We start from the raw sequence: 17150 nt of genomic DNA, 5'->3' as shown, positions 1-17150 counted from the left end.
CAACATCCATAGCCAGATGTGATCCTTCCTCCATCCTTTGCTGAATCATCGCTGTGAGCGTTTGCTCCATAATGAATATCAGCGGCATAACATCGTTCATTCCGCTAGCGTCACGGCTCACAAATCGTGTGGCCTCTTCAAAGGGCCTCAAAACGCGACATGCGTCTCTAACCAGCTGCCAGTGCCTGAGCTCGAAATTACACTGGCTCCAAACGCTGCCCGTCTGCTGCATCAGGAAATCATTCACGGCTTTCCGCTGTTCGTACAGACGGTCCAACATGTGCAGGGTGGAATTCCATCGTGTTGGAACGTCGCAAATCAGGCTGTGTTCTGGGAGATTGTTTTGACGCTGCAAGTCCAGGAGGGCGTGCTTAAATGCATACGAACGTCTAAAGCGAACGCAAACCCTCCTGGACATGGCCAGCACACCCTTCAAACCAACATATGACTTTAAGAAGCGTGTTATGACCAGATTGATCACATGTGCCATGCAAGGAGCGTGTGTCAGGTGACCTAGACGCAGTGCAGCCACAACGTTCTTGCCGTTATCAGAGACAACATTGCCCAGTGTGAGTTTCAGAGGAGACAGCCAGCGTGCGATTTCCTCCTTGATGCACAGCAGCAGCTCCTGCCCTGTGTGGCTTTTCTCGCCCAGGCTCAGCAGGTGTAAGACAGCGTTGTGGCGCTTCACCTTGCACCTATGAAAAGAGGAGGGAGGAGGAGTGGAAGATACGCTGTGTCCTGTCGGGGACGGGAAGACCTCCAAGGAGGAAGGCAAGGAGGAGGAGGAGGAGTAGGAGGAGAAGGATGGTAGGCGCCTGGTGTCCGGAGTTGAACTAGAAACATACAAGCGTGGAGGTGGTAATGCCTGGCATTGCTGCGGTGGTGCATCGGACTGCAAAATATTGACCCAGTGGGCCGTGAAAGACATGTACTGTCCCTGCCCATAGTTGCTGCTCCACGTGTCGACGGTGGCATGTACCCTGCTGCACACGGATAATTGCAAGGACTTGGACACCTTTTCCTCCACATGCTTGTGCAAGGCAGGGACAGCTGTTTTGGAGAAGTAATGTCGGCTAGGTATTCGCCACCTAGGCTGAGCGCACGCCATCAATTGCTTGAAGCCGGCGGAGTCGACCAGGTGGTACGGCAGCGACTGCACCACCAACAACTTTGCCAGGTGTGAATTAAGCCGCACGACAAGTGGATGACTGGGTATATATTGTTGCTTATTGGACAACGATTCCGTAATGGATAACTGACGGGACATAGGAGGAGCACTAGATGACAGTGATGATGATGATGACAACGACATGGTGGATAAGGCCTGGCTACTACTTAGATGACAGAGACTCGGAGCAGCAGCAGCAGCGGAAGAGGGGTCTTCATTAGATGTACATGATGGTGGGGCATGTTGATTGTCCCACATGGCCTTGTGATGCCGTTCCATGTGTTTACGTAGAGCAGTAGTTCCTACATTGCTGCCCTGCCCACGCCTTACTTTCTGCTTGCAGATACGGCACTGTGCCATGTTTTCCTCCTCTGGGAAGGTACAGAAAAATTGCCACACGGCAGAGTACCGTAAAGAGGTAGTACCACGTCCACCACCACCACCACCACCACAACCACCCGAGCTTGCCCCTTGTCTGGCAGGCTTTTTTCGGGAACCTACACCAGCATCTGTGTCGCCGTCACCGGCTCCTGAGCTGACCCTACCGCTGCAACGTTTTGCAGATTGACTTCTGCCCCTACCTCGGCTTGGCTGTTTATCACATCCAGTGCCGCCACTACTACCCTCCTCCTCTGACGCCGTCATCACCTCGTCACCTGGTTCCCACGTCCTGTCTAAAACAACATCATCATCATAGCCTTCCTCATCATCCCCGCCACTTCTGTCACTGTGTTGTGAATGTGATGTGACATCATGGCGGGCTCCATGCCCCCCCTCATTACTGCGTCTGCCACCACGGCTACCACCACCAACACCCCCACTACCGCAGCTATGCGTCTCGGTCACCGCTTCCACCTCCACCACCGCCGCAACACACTCCGTTGGCTGACTCGCGGAAAACAAATCATCATCATCACTATGTTGTTCAGTATCTTCCTTCGCACCCGAGGAGATGTCTCTTAGGACTCTCAGGAAAGATGGCTTCCCGCTAGGAAGGGGGAGCGAAGACATAGATGATGGAATGGAAACGCTAGAAATACCTATATTACTACTGTCACCGTGCCAAGGAACTGTAGAGGATCTGGAATCCAACGAAACCTGGCTTGAAGCCAGATCGTCAGAGTCTTCCTGCTGAGATGACCGCGAGCCAGCCAACCAGTCCACAATGGCCGTATTGTCTAAAGTAACCCGCCCACCGGAGGAGATGGACAAGTCTGGCTTGCTGATACTACTACTAGCAGGCACATGGCAGCTGCTACTAGTGGAACTGGGCACATGTCTTGTGCCACAAATGCTGCTACTGGGTCTGGCACCAACAGATCCAACATTTGGACTGGAAGAGGAGACGGCATGGGTGTTTCTTCCTCTACCCCGTCCTTTCACAACCTTTTTTTTCCCAGACATTTCAGAGCCCCTTTTAAAAGCGTATTGACACACGGACACTGGCTTGGCAAATGGCAATGAATGAGAATTTCAATCAGCCTCGCTGCAGTGCACTCAGGGAATGCTGGGCCTTCTAGTACTACTACTACCACTACTACAAAGGCTGCCTGTATTGCAAGTTGGATGCAATGGGGATGAGCCCCTTCTAAAAGCGTATTGACACACGGACACTGGCTTGGCAAATGGCAATGAATGAGAATTTCAATCAGCCTCGCTGCAGTGCACTCAGGGAATGCTGGGCGTTGTAGTACTTCTAGGCTGCCTGTATGGCAAGTTGGATTGTTATTCCAGGGATGAGCCCCTTTTAAAAGCGTATTCACACACGGACACTGGCTTGGCAAATGGCAATGAATGAGAATTTCAATCAGCCTCGCTGCAGTGCACTCAGGGAATGCTGGGCGTTGTAGTACTTCTAGGCTGCCTGTATGGCAAGTTGGATTGTTATTCCAGGGATGAGCCCCTTTTAAAAGCGTATTGACACACGGACACTGGCTTGGCAAATGGCAATGAATGAGAATTTCAATCAGCCTCGCTGCAGTGCACTCAGGGAATGCTGGGCCTTGTAGTACTACTAGGCTGCCTGTATGGCAAGTTGGATTGTTATTCCAGGGATGAGCCCCTTTTAAAAGCGTATTGACACACGGACACTGGCTTGGCAAATGGCAATGAATGAGAATTTCAATCAGCCTCGCTGCAGTGCACTCAGGGAATGCTGGGCCTTGTAGTACTACTAGGCTGCCTGTATGGCAAGTTGGATTGTTATTCCAGGGATGAGCCCCTTTTAAAAGCGTATTGACACACGGACACTGGCTTGGCAAATGGCAATGAATGAGAATTTCAATCAGCCTCGCTGCAGTGCACTCAGGGAATGCTGGGCCTTGTAGTACTACTAGGCTGCCTGTATGGCAAGTTGGATTGTTATTCCAGGGATGAGCCCCTTTTAAAAGCGTATTCACACACGGACACTGGCTTGGCAAATGGCAATGAATGAGAATTTCAATCAGCCTCGCTGCAGTGCACTCAGGGAATGCTGGGCGTTGTAGTACTTCTAGGCTGCCTGTATGGCAAGTTGGATTGTTATTCCAGGGATGAGCCCCTTTTAAAAGCGTATTGACACACGGACACTGGCTTGGCAAATGGCAATGAATGAGAATTTCAATCAGCCTCGCTGCAGTGCACTCAGGGAATGCTGGGCCTTGTAGTACTACTAGGCTGCCTGTATGGCAAGTTGGATTGTTATTCCAGGGATGAGCCCCTTTTAAAAGCGTATTCACACACGGACACTGGCTTGGCAAATGGCAATGAATGAGAATTTCAATCAGCCTCGCTGCAGTGCACTCAGGGAATGCTGGGCCTTCTAGTACTACTACTACCACTACTACAAAGGCTGCCTGTATTGCAAGTTGGATGCAATGGGGATGAGCCCCTTCTAAAAGCGTATTGACACACGGACACTGGCTTGGCAAATGGCAATGAATGAGAATTTCAATCAGCCTCGCTGCAGTGCACTCAGGGAATGCTGGGCCTTGTAGTACTACTAGGCTGCCTGTATGGCAAGTTGGATTGTTATTCCAGGGATGAGCCCCTTTTAAAAGCGTATTGACACACGGACACTGGCTTGGCAAATGGCAATGAATGAGAATTTCAATCAGCCTCGCTGCAGTGCACTCAGGGAATGCTGGGCCTTCTAGTACTACTACTACCACTACTACAAAGGCTGCCTGTATTGCAAGTTGGATGCAATGGGGATGAGCCCCTTCTAAAAGCGTATTCACACACGGACACTGGCTTGGCAAATGGCAATGAATGAGAATTTCAATCAGCCCCGCTGCAGTGCACTCAGGGAATGCTGGGCGTTGTAGTACTTCTAGGCTGCCTGTATGGCAAGTTGGATTGTTATTCCAGGGATGAGCCCCTTTTAAAAGCGTATTGACACACGGACACTGGCTTGGCAAATGGCAATGAATGAGAATTTCAATCAGCCTCGCTGCAGTGCACTCAGGGAATGCTGGGCCTTGTAGTACTACTAGGCTGCCTGTATGGCAAGTTGGATTGTTATTCCAGGGATGAGCCCCTTTTAAAAGCGTATTGACACACGGACACTGGCTTGGCAAATGGCAATGAATGAGAATTTCAATCAGCCTCGCTGCAGTGCACTCAGGGAATGCTGGGCCTTGTAGTACTACTAGGCTGCCTGTATGGCAAGTTGGATTGTTATTCCAGGGATGAGCCCCTTTTAAAAGCGTATTGACACACGGACACTGGCTTGGCAAATGGCAATGAATGAGAATTTCAATCAGCCTCGCTGCAGTGCACTCAGGGAATGCTGGGCCTTCTAGTACTACTACTACCACTACTACAAAGGCTGCCTGTATTGCAAGTTGGATGCAATGGGGATGAGCCCCTTCTAAAAGCGTATTCACACACGGACACTGGCTTGGCAAATGGCAATGAATGAGAATTTCAATCAGCCTCGCTGCAGTGCACTCAGGGAATGCTGGGCGTTGTAGTACTTCTAGGCTGCCTGTATGGCAAGTTGGATTGTTATTCCAGGGATGAGCCCCTTTTAAAAGCGTATTGACACACGGACACTGGCTTGGCAAATGGCAATGAATGAGAATTTCAATCAGCCTCGCTGCAGTGCACTCAGGGAATGCTGGGCCTTGTAGTACTACTAGGCTGCCTGTATGGCAAGTTGGATTGTTATTCCAGGGATGAGCCCCTTTTAAAAGCGTATTGACACACGGACACTGGCTTGGCAAATGGCAATGAATGAGAATTTCAATCAGCCTCGCTGCAGTGCACTCAGGGAATGCTGGGCCTTGTAGTACTACTAGGCTGCCTGTATGGCAAGTTGGATTGTTATTCCAGGGATGAGCCCCTTTTAAAAGCGTATTGACACACGGACACTGGCTTGGCAAATGGCAATGAATGAGAATTTCAATCAGCCTCGCTGCAGTGCACTCAGGGAATGCTGGGCCTTCTAGTACTACTACTACCACTACTACAAAGGCTGCCTGTATTGCAAGTTGGATGCAATGGGGATGAGCCCCTTCTAAAAGCGTATTGACACACGGACACTGGCTTGGCAAATGGCAATGAATGAGAATTTCAATCAGCCTCGCTGCAGTGCACTCAGGGAATGCTGGGCCTTGTAGTACTACTAGGCTGCCTGTATGGCAAGTTGGATTGTTATTCCAGGGATGAGCCCCTTTTAAAAGCGTATTGACACACGGACACTGGCTTGGCAAATGGCAATGAATGAGAATTTCAATCAGCCTCGCTGCAGTGCACTCAGGGAATGCTGGGCCTTCTAGTACTACTACTACCACTACTACAAAGGCTGCCTGTATTGCAAGTTGGATGCAATGGGGATGAGCCCCTTCTAAAAGCGTATTCACACACGGACACTGGCTTGGCAAATGGCAATGAATGAGAATTTCAATCAGCCTCGCTGCAGTGCACTCAGGGAATGCTGGGCGTTGTAGTACTTCTAGGCTGCCTGTATGGCAAGTTGGATTGTTATTCCAGGGATGAGCCCCTTTTAAAAGCGTATTGACACACGGACACTGGCTTGGCAAATGGCAATGAATGAGAATTTCAATCAGCCTCGCTGCAGTGCACTCAGGGAATGCTGGGCCTTGTAGTACTACTAGGCTGCCTGTATGGCAAGTTGGATTGTTATTCCAGGGATGAGCCCCTTTTAAAAGCGTATTCACACACGGACACTGGCTTGGCAAATGGCAATGAATGAGAATTTCAATCAGCCTCGCTGCAGTGCACTCAGGGAATGCTGGGCCTTATAGTACTACTACCACTACTACAAAGGCTGCCTGTATTGCAAGTTGGATGCAACGGGGATGAGCCCCTTATAAAAGCGTATTCACACACTGGCTGAGTAGTGAGTAGTGGATGAGCCCCTTCGATTGCTGGATTCCTGGCTTTTAGATTCCTAAAGCTTTCCCTTACTGCACAGAGATGCTATTCCTACAGCTCCTGTCTGTAAAATGGCCGCTGAGCTCCGTGCATAGACTTTTATTGCAGGCTTGAGCCCGCCCCTATGCTGCCTCCCGATTGGCTGGGAGAGCCGTTTGCAAGGCATTATGGGGTAGCCTGATGTCAGGTGATCTTCTGTAATCCTCCATTTTAGATGTAACATGTGGCAGGCTCCAAAATGTAGCCGGGTTCGGTCAAAACGGGTTCGACCGAACCCAGTAAAGTTCGGATTCGCTGCGAACCGAACTTTTCCTGAAGTTCGGACCGAAACCGGGTTCGGTTGTCCCGGTTCGCTCATCTCTAATGCTGACCAATCAGCGTCATACACTTCTCTCCATTCATTTACACTGCAGATAGCGATATAGCTATATCGCTTTTGCAGTCACATAAACACACTATAATGCTACTCATGTGTCATGACAATGAATATACATTACTCATGTGTCATGACAATGAATATACATTACCTCCAGCCAGGAGGTATGTTTATTCATTCTCCTGACCACTTCTGTAGCATCTGTGTGATTTACAGCACAGCGAGATCTCGCTGTGGATGACAGTTTACAGCGTAATCTCGCGAGACTACACCTGCGGTGCTGTAACTCACAGAGACGCTACAGAAGTGGTCAGGAGAATGAATACACATCCCATCCTGGCTGGAAGTAATGTATATTCATTATCAGGACACTGCAGTAATGTTAGTGTTTGTGTATGTGACTGCACATAGCGATATAGCTATATCGCTATCTGCAGTGTAAATGAATGGGGAGAAGCTGATTTCGGCAATTAACCCGTTAAATGTGCTGCTCGATTGCTATAGCCACAATTAGGGGGTTTGTAGCACATCAGCAGCCCCCATTCAATTGTGGGGGTTGCTGATGCTTGTGATGGCATCCGGAGGCCAGGCAACGGCCTCCGGGTCTGCCATGTATGGAGGCCTATGAGGACGTGAGACGTCACACTGACAGTTGGAATACGTTACACTACCTAGATAGTGTAATGTATTCTAGCAGCGATTAGAGCTGCAGGTAAAAAAAAGTGTAAAAGTAAAAAAAAAGTTAATAAACAAAAAAATTGTGTCAAAAGTAAAAAAAGTTAATAAAAATGTTTTATAAAAGTGTAAAAATAAAAGTTTTGGTTTTTCTATAATAAGTCATTTATTATAGGAAAAAAATGAAAACGTTAAAAAAAGTACACATATTTCGTATCACCATGTTCGTAACGAACCAAACTATGAAACTATAATGTTATTTTTTCCGCACGGTGAACGCCGCAAACAAAATAAACGGAATACTATATCAGCATCGCTATTTTTTGGTCACCACCCCTCACAAGATATAGAATAAAAGTGATCAAAAAGTCGCATTTACCCCAAAATAGTACCAATAAAAACTATAACCCGTCCCGCAAAAAACAAGACCTCCCACAGATTTTTTGACTAAAAAATAAAAAAGTTACGGCTCAGAATAGGGTGTCTCAGAAAATAAATTATTTTATAGAAACTTAATTTTATTGTGCAAACGCTGCAAAACGTAAAAAAAACGATACACATATGGTATCACCGTAATCGTACCGACCCGCAGAATAAAGTGAAACGTTATTGCACATGGTGAACGCTGTAAGAAATAAATAATTTAAAGCGCCAAAATCACAGTTTTTTGGTCACCTTAGCTCTAAAAAAGATCCTGTGAGGTCAAAATGCTCACTATACCCCAAGAAAAATTCCTTGAGGGGTGTAGTTTCCAAAATGGGGTCACTTTTTGGGGATTTTCAGGGTTTTAGTCCCTCCGGGGCGTGGCAAACACGACATGGCACTGAAAACCAATCCAGCAAAATCTGTGCTCCAAAATCCAAAAGGCGCTCCTTCCCTCCTGAGCCCTGCTGTGGGTCCAAACATCAGTTTATGACCACATATGGGGTGTTGCCTTAATCGAGAGAAATTGCTTTACAAATGTTGGGGTGCTTTTTCTCCTTTATTCCTTGTGAAAATTAAAAAATTCTATGTTTCCACAGAAAAAAAGGTGATTTTCATATTCACAGACTAATTCCACTAAATTCTGCAAAAAAATTGTGGGGTCAAATTGCTAACTATACCCCTAGAAAAATGACTTGACTGTGTATTTAATGTGTTAAAGGTCAAGATAAGTATGGTTAAATCTGTAGTTCGCCCAGTTATCAGAAGGTCAATTTGAGGACGTTTTTCCTACTGTGACACATTGGACCACTGCACATTCATTATAAATATGCTACACCCCCTGATTTAGATATTTGTGGCGCTTGATTTAGGCCATATTCAGATTTGATATGTCATATTTCAGGCTTTGTTGTTGATTTTTGGCACGGATTCCCCACCAAAAATCTTCAACAAATTCCAGGACAATGCCAGTGACCCCTAAATGCTACCCTATTCAGTGTAAAAAAAAAATCTGCACTTACTAAAGGGCAAAATGCTTTATATGTCATGGATACTGTATCTCCCATGAATTTCACCGTTTACAAAACAAAGAAAATCTGTAACACATGTAACAGATTTCTTAGGTCCACGTACAGTAGAATTGACTGATTTTCCACTATGCAGTCCAAAGGGTGAAATCTCCAGTGAAAATCTGCAGCAAATCCACACGATAATCAGGGCCAATTTATCACTCACATTGCCTTAGGCACTAAGCTTGAATATGCACCAATTAAAGACCCGTTTACACTTGCCAATTATCATCATGATTTGATAATTTCTGAGCAATAGTAATAATTGTTACAAAATATCACCACCGTACCGGGACAAAATATCACCACCATACCATAACTGAATAATACAATAACACCATAATATGGTGACTGGATAAAATTCCCATAACATGACTGTATATCATTACCTTATTGTGACAGGATAACACCACAATGTTGTGAATATTGAGAATAAATAATACCACCATACCGTGACTGAATAACACCACCATATCATGACTGGATTAAACTACCATACTGTAACTGAATAACACAGATGTATCGTGAATAACGCCACCATACAGTGACTAACTTAAACCCTCATACGGTGAATGGATATCACCACCACACTGTAACATGATAACACCACTTTACAGTGACTTTATAAGACAACTAATAACACCACCATACCATGACTGAATAACACTACCTAAAATTGACTAAAATTATCACCATACAGTAACTGGACAACACCCCCAAACTTTGACTGGATAACACTAACCTAGCGTGAATGGATAACGCCACTATACAGTGACTGGATAAAAACCCCAAACCGTGACTGGATAACAGCACGATACCTTGACTGAATATCACCACTATACATTGACTGGATAACACCACCATAAAGTGACTGAATAACACAAACATACTGTTGCTGAATCAAAAAGCACAGCAGGAATAGCACAATTACCACCATACTGTAAGTGAATTTTACCACCATACTAATAGTGATCATATATTGGCCAAATACTGTACTACACAAGCGGTTTAGAGAGTATCACACTGCAGATTGAACAAATTAATAAAATACTGATAAGATGCAGTCAAAGGCATTACAGGAATACCAAACTTACCATCATACTGTAAATGAATTTATTCACAATACTGAGACAGACAAATTGATATAGTGGTTAGATACTGTACCACACAGGCTGTCTGCAAAGTATCACCGCACTGGCACACTGCAGACTGAACATTTTTTTTAAAATACTGGTAAGACACAGTCAAAGGCAGAATAAACAACTAAATCCAGTGACTCACAGGTGACGTATTTGTGCAGATTGGAGTAGTTTGCTTCCCCACCTTTTTCATCTGGCAAAGACCATTATGACAACTTCTTTCAGCTACAACTCGCCCCTGCATTATTCCCTCCCTTTAAATAATGCCATTCTGCTGTTACTAATAATGTGTTTGCTATACTGCTCAGTGCCCGTGCCTCCAAATACTATATTGCAGCAAAAGATAGTGCCCCACAGTAATTAGCACCATACAGACAGATTACATAATTGATAGCTTCATCTTATATATATATTTTAGAAAGTTTGTTTGAAGCCCGATTTTTCATTGGTTTAAAATCAGGGAATAGCTATTTTGATTGGACACGCGTTCCCCAGGTAACGGATTGCACTGACAGGCTCTGCCCCTATTGATGACGTGGCTGCAACGTACATCATTTTATAACTTCTGGGACCTGCAGTAAGGACTAATCCCTATCACTGGTCATTTATAATCAAGCACCGCAGTAATACTGCATTCAGATCATTCAGCGATGTCAGTGACATCTGTATAACGTGTTCTTATATAAAACACATCTGACGCAGAACCTCTTAGGCTGGATTCACACGAGCGTGGCGTTTTTGCGCACGCAAAAACGCGGCGTTTTGCGTGCGCAAAAACCACTTACCAGCTCCGTGTGGCAGCAGCATATGATGCGCGGCTGCGTGCTTTTTGCGCAGCCGCCATCATTATGACACTCCATTTGGATGTTTGTAAACAGAAAAGCACGTGGTGCTTTTCTGTTTACATTCATCCTTTTGACAGCTGTTGCGCGAATCACGCGCGTCCCGCGGAAGTGCTTCCGTGCGGCATTCGTGGTTTTCACGCACCCATTGACTTCAATGGGTGCGTGATTCGCGCAAAACGCTGAAAGAACGGACATGTCGTGACTTTTTTTCAGCGGACTCACGCTGAGTAAAAATCACGCACATGTCCGCACGGCCCCATAGACTAATATAGGTCCGTGCGACGCGCGTGAAAATCACGCGCGTTGCACGGACGTAATTCCCGTTCGTCTGAATAGAGCCTTATTCAGATGTATAGAACTGTAGCTGTCCCATTCATATGTCGCAAAATCACGGCAAAACGCCACGACCGCTACGTCTGAATAATCCCGTCAGAGATGAGACCCTCATGATTTTTAGCTACGAAAAAAAAACCGCATTGAATTTGTACCTGACACCTTTGTTCCCTGGCTCTGCCCTCCATCCTTGTGTGCAGCCGCCTCAGCTCTGGCCTGCAGCCGCTTCTCGTGCGCGCCAAATGTGTCACATAACATCCCCAGTTTCCAGCGCTGTCGCGTCCTCACAGGAATCGGGTGAGTCAGGTGAGCGGCCGCCGCCTCAGTTTTGGGGTCACATTATGTGTGGAGTTTGAGGTACAGCAGGGGCTTGGCGTCTCCCTCCACTGCCGGTGAACGTCATATCACTGCAGGACGCCGCCTGGACGGTGAATCCCGGAGGAAAGGATTACTAGGGGGAGTAGTGGTTACCCCGAGTGCAGTAGTTCTCTACGTATCCTCTCACTGAGGGTATGCTGAGGGTTGTAGTACCTCCTCAAGTGCAGAGCTGCTCATCTATTAAATAGACATGTCGTCTGTATCGTGTGAAACTACAACTCCCAGCATGTGCTGGCACCACCCATAGAGACCAGAAATACAGTGACAGGACTGCAAAAACTCATTTTATTAAGAATGAAAAAAATATATATAAGGTGATGACGTATATAAAATAGAATAACTGGTATATAATATATACATAAAATACCTGCAACTGGTGTATAACGATACATAACTGGAATATAAAACATATAACAAATATAAAACATATATAATATAACGAATATAAAACACAATATAACTGGAATATAAAACATCGATGCCAAATGGACATGAATCAGAAGTCCCCGCCCCTCATCCACCACTTCGTAGTTTAGTCTAGGAGCACTGGCTTAGGACTTTTATTTCCTAAAGGGAATACATTTTCATCATGTGATCATAGTGTTAAGGATATTTAATGGTGCTTCCAATAACATTGGGTCCGGTGTCACCAGTATTCCACCCGTACTTACGGACCTGTTTTCTCTGCACTAATCGGCAGCCCCTTCTCTCTATCAGTGCTGGAAAGAAAGAAGGGGCAGCCCTTTCGGGCAGAGTTTCCGCAGCGATTGAAAGTAAAAGAAGTTCATACGTACCATTGTCTTGGTGACACGTCCCTCTTGACATCCAGTCCGACCTCCCTGGATGACGCAGCAGTCAATGTGACCGCTGCAGCCTGTGATTGGCCTGTGATTGGCTGCAGCGGAGCCTTTCTACGGCACGGACACCTTCCTGTAAATATACAGGAAGGTGTCCATGGGCAATAAAAGTGAACGGGTCAGTAATTACGGACGAATTCTACAGTCGTTTGCATGGGGACTTACAATACATAATTGGGTATTTAAATAGTGAGCTTTTACTCTATCTATACCGTGAGTCAACCTCCCGAGCAACGCCGGGTATAAAAGCCAGTATACATAATTTCCCTTTTAAAGTGCCCTAAACTAAATAAAACCATACAGATGGTGCCCCATAGTAAAAAGTTCCAATATACAGATAGTGCCCCATATACAATTGTACCATATAGATAGTGCCTCTCTAAGTGTCCCATATTGAATTGTGCTATGTATAAAGCCCCATATATAGTTGTGCCAAAAATATTGACCCATGTAAAATTGTGATATACATAGATAGTTCTCAATATAAAGTTGTGCCATAAACAATGTCCCATTTAAATCTTCACCATATAGAGAGTGCCCTCACTAAATAGTGACTAGATTAAAATACTTGATTATCTTAGTTTTCACGCAGCGAGTGTCAGTTGCATGAAACTCACGGCATGTCCTATATTGCTGTGTTTTGCGCAGCTAGTCGCCCATTGAAGTCTTAGGGTAAGTGAAAACCACGGACAGCACACGAACGACATCCGTGTGCTGTCCGTGTTTCACGCAACTGTTGCAAAGAAATGCAGAGAAATAACAAAAAAAAAAGAATTGCTTGCACGGACATGAAAAACAGATGCCACACGCAAAGCACACTGATGCCATATGCAATGCACACTGATGGCACACGGACATGAAATTCAGGAAATACACCCCGTGGGAACAAACCGCCGTTTTCCCCATGAAATCAATGGGTGGATGTTTTGAGGCGTTAAGCCTCCGTATTTTTTGCCATTTTTCAGGGCGTTTACAGCCCCGGAAAATGGATGAAATAGGCCATGTGAACATACCCTAAGACTGACAAGCAATAATGCTATGGAATGCGAAGTATTGTAAATGTGATCAAGAGATCAGAGCTTCCATATCCCCTAGTAGTACTTTTTATCCATGAAAATGCTTGTACTTTGCAAAAATTATAAAAGATAAAAAGCTATACATATTTGAACAACATAAAAAAAAAAGGTGGATTTGCTGTTTTTTTGCATTCCCAAAAAATTCTAAAAATGAGTCACTGAGTAATGTACATACAACTATAGCGACGGAAAAATGAAAAAAATTGTGGCTCTCGGAATGCGGTGACACAAAAATGAAAAATTCTGGCGATGTTTTTAGGGCTTTTCCCGTGAGGGACATTTATGACGTATCCACAGGATACGTCATAAATGTCAGATGGATGTGAGTACCACCTCTGGGACCCACAAATATCTTTAGAGCGGGGTCCCCTAAACCCCGTTCTAGCTTTTTGTGCTCGCGCTGCCTCCCGGCCACTTACTTATTACATGGTCGGGAGTTACGGAAATAGTGTAACTCGATGAGCAATGCCGTTTCGGCAACTCCCATTGAACTGAATAGCAGTTACGCAAACAGCGTAGCTTGCATGCTACGTTGCTTTCGTAACTGCCATTCACTAAGGAAACAGAGTAGCTCAGCAAGTTACGCGGTTTCTGTAACTGCCGACCATGTCCCGACCATGTAACCAGGAAGTGGCCGGGAATCAGGGTGAGCAAAAAAAGCTGGAACAGGGTTTAGGGTACCCGTTCTAGAGATAGGTGTGGGTCCCAGAGGTGGGACCTGTATTTATCTGACATTTATGACATATCCTGTGGATATGTCATAAATGTCCCTCATTGCAAAACCCCTTTAACTCCAGAATTGGCTCGGTCCTTAAAAAGGGGTTGTCTCATCTAAACAACAACATTTTCTAAATGAGGACTTGCTAGTGATCATCTAATCGTTACAGATCTAGAAGTTAAACCATGATGATCAGTTTTTATCATGTGGGAAAGCTGTAAAAAGGCCACACATTTCTGCTCAAGCAAATCTCAAAAAATCTTTAACATCAAATATTATTTCGTAAATAAAAAAGTATGTAAGTAAATAATAATATAAAAGCAGAATATTTGAACACTTTACGTTTTAAACCAGATGGCAGTCTTATATATAAAGAAATCAGCTAATTCTTAGAAACTAAACTTACCATCTGTGAAAAATTTTGTTGTTTGAAATCTCAATTAATAAATCCTAATTGAAGATTTTGCCAAGGAGATTAAATTCAAATCTTGCATTGTTGTTAAATATACCGTATATTCTATCTGAGATACTATTAGGAAATGTATTTCTACTGGATACCATCACTTATGCTATTGGAGTGTAAAACTATTTAAAGAGTAACTAAACGTTCGACAAACTTCTGACATGTCATAGTGGCATGTCAGAACTTTTGATTGGTGGGGTCCGAGCACTGAGACCCCCACCAATCGCTAAAACAAAGCAGCAGAAGCGCTCGTGTTAGCGCTCAGCTGCTTCGTGTCTAGTCAGCTTTTTCCAAAAATCAATGTATCGGAGTACGGCGCAAAAATAAAAAGTCTATGAGCCCGTACTCCAATACATCGGCTTTCCAGAAAAAGCTGAACGGACACGAAGCAACTGAGCGAGAACAGAGAGAGAGAGAGAGAGAGAGAGAGAGAGATATGTATTATTTTTAATTAGAATAGACAAATGCTCCCTAGGGGCTCTGTTTGTAAAGACAAATTAAGAGCAGAAGTCATCAGACCTTTGTGTTAATACTTTACTAAAGATTGGAATGTTTGCTTAAGGTCCAAGGTCATATACTGAGAGCACTGCAATACCCAGGGTTCCCCGGCAAAGCGGAAATACAAAATCAACATACTCAGTAACTTCGTTTGACAGATGCTATGGAAACAACTGTAACCACTTAGAAGAAAAAAACTATTGAAATTCTGCTCTCAAAAACAGTGACAATATGAAACTTTACAAATCTGATGGTAATGTCAGATCTGTACTGCTCTACTAAGCCTAAAAAAAAGCTGTAACATTTTTGAAAATACTGTATGTTGATTTATTTATGAACGTTTTCTGACTGACCCCCATTATAATAGGCACCTAAATTGCTGCAGATCCTCTTTTAGAAGTGTGAGGAGATTATTCCTGTCTGCCATTTATTGATCAATATGAAATCCCTCATCCTTAACAAAGGTTTGCAGCATCTGAGGTGTCAGTTATGTTGTTTTGCATCAGCTCAAAAACTGAACTGTATCATACACACTGCAGATGCTGAAGAAACTTTTTATTAAATAAAGAGTGCCACACCCTCCCCTATTTTATAAGATCCCATTAATAATGATCCCACAGCCCCTGTAGATAGTGTCACACACCATGTAGATCCACACACACCTTTGTTGATAGTGCCACACCCCCTGTATATAGTGCCACACCCTCCCTCTAAATAGTTCCACACTCCCCCCTGTCGATAGTGCCAGACACACCCCTTGTATATAGTGCAACATACCCCCATTGTAGATAGAGCCACAACTCCCTTGTAGATAGTGCCACACACTATCCTTGTACTGTAGATAGTTCAACATACCCCCCTGTCAACTGTCAATAGTTCCCCACACAGCCCTTGTAGATAGTGCAACAGACCCCTCTTGTAGGTAGTGCCACACACACACACACACACACACACACACCAATGTATATAGTGCCAAACCCTTCCTTGTAGATAGTGACACCCCTCGTGTAGCTAGTTCCACACACACTACCTTGCAGATATTGCCACAACACTCCATTGTAGATAGTGTCACACACCCCTTGTAGATAGTGCCACACATTTCCCCTTGTAGATAGTGCGACACCCTCTCTTGTACATAGTGCCACACAGCTCCCCCTCGTAGATAGTGCCACACAGCCCCCCTTGAATATAGTACCCAGAGACAAATTTAAAAGAAACTTGCATTCACCTAGCCATGTTCCAGCGATGAACATAGCTGCGCCACAGCCTCCTCAGCAGCCTATGAGACTACAAGACAGGACCCTTGCGTATGCCGACATTATACAGTAAAGTCATCGTAACAACCAAATATGCAACTCAGCTCTCTACTCACTGAAATATCTCAACAAGGAGATGAACAACCGGAGCAGGTAAAAAAGAGGTGAAATCCTCAACACCACAAAAAACAGAGACAAAATGATAGTTTTTTACCGCTCAGACGGTTGGAGATGTACAGTCTGAAGTGTCCATCAAGGGTTTGACCTTCCCCCAGCTAGCATGCAGAAAAAACGATCCAAATTTCCACTGGTGTGTATATCTCGCTGGTACTTGTGGTTCCACACAGAAGTGAAACTGCAGAAATGCAACTGCTTGCTGTGTAGATCCTAGTACGTGATGTTCTAAATCTCCAACAAGGGAGAAAAAGGAGATAGTGCACTACCTTATGGAAACTACAAATTCCACGACTTTATTCCATACTTACAAAAATGC

Source organism: Rhinoderma darwinii, chromosome 4, assembly GCF_050947455.1.
Source record: "Rhinoderma darwinii isolate aRhiDar2 chromosome 4, aRhiDar2.hap1, whole genome shotgun sequence".
Classification (NCBI taxonomy): domain Eukaryota; kingdom Metazoa; phylum Chordata; class Amphibia; order Anura; family Rhinodermatidae; genus Rhinoderma; species Rhinoderma darwinii.
Note: the sequence above shows the minus strand (reverse complement) of the source record.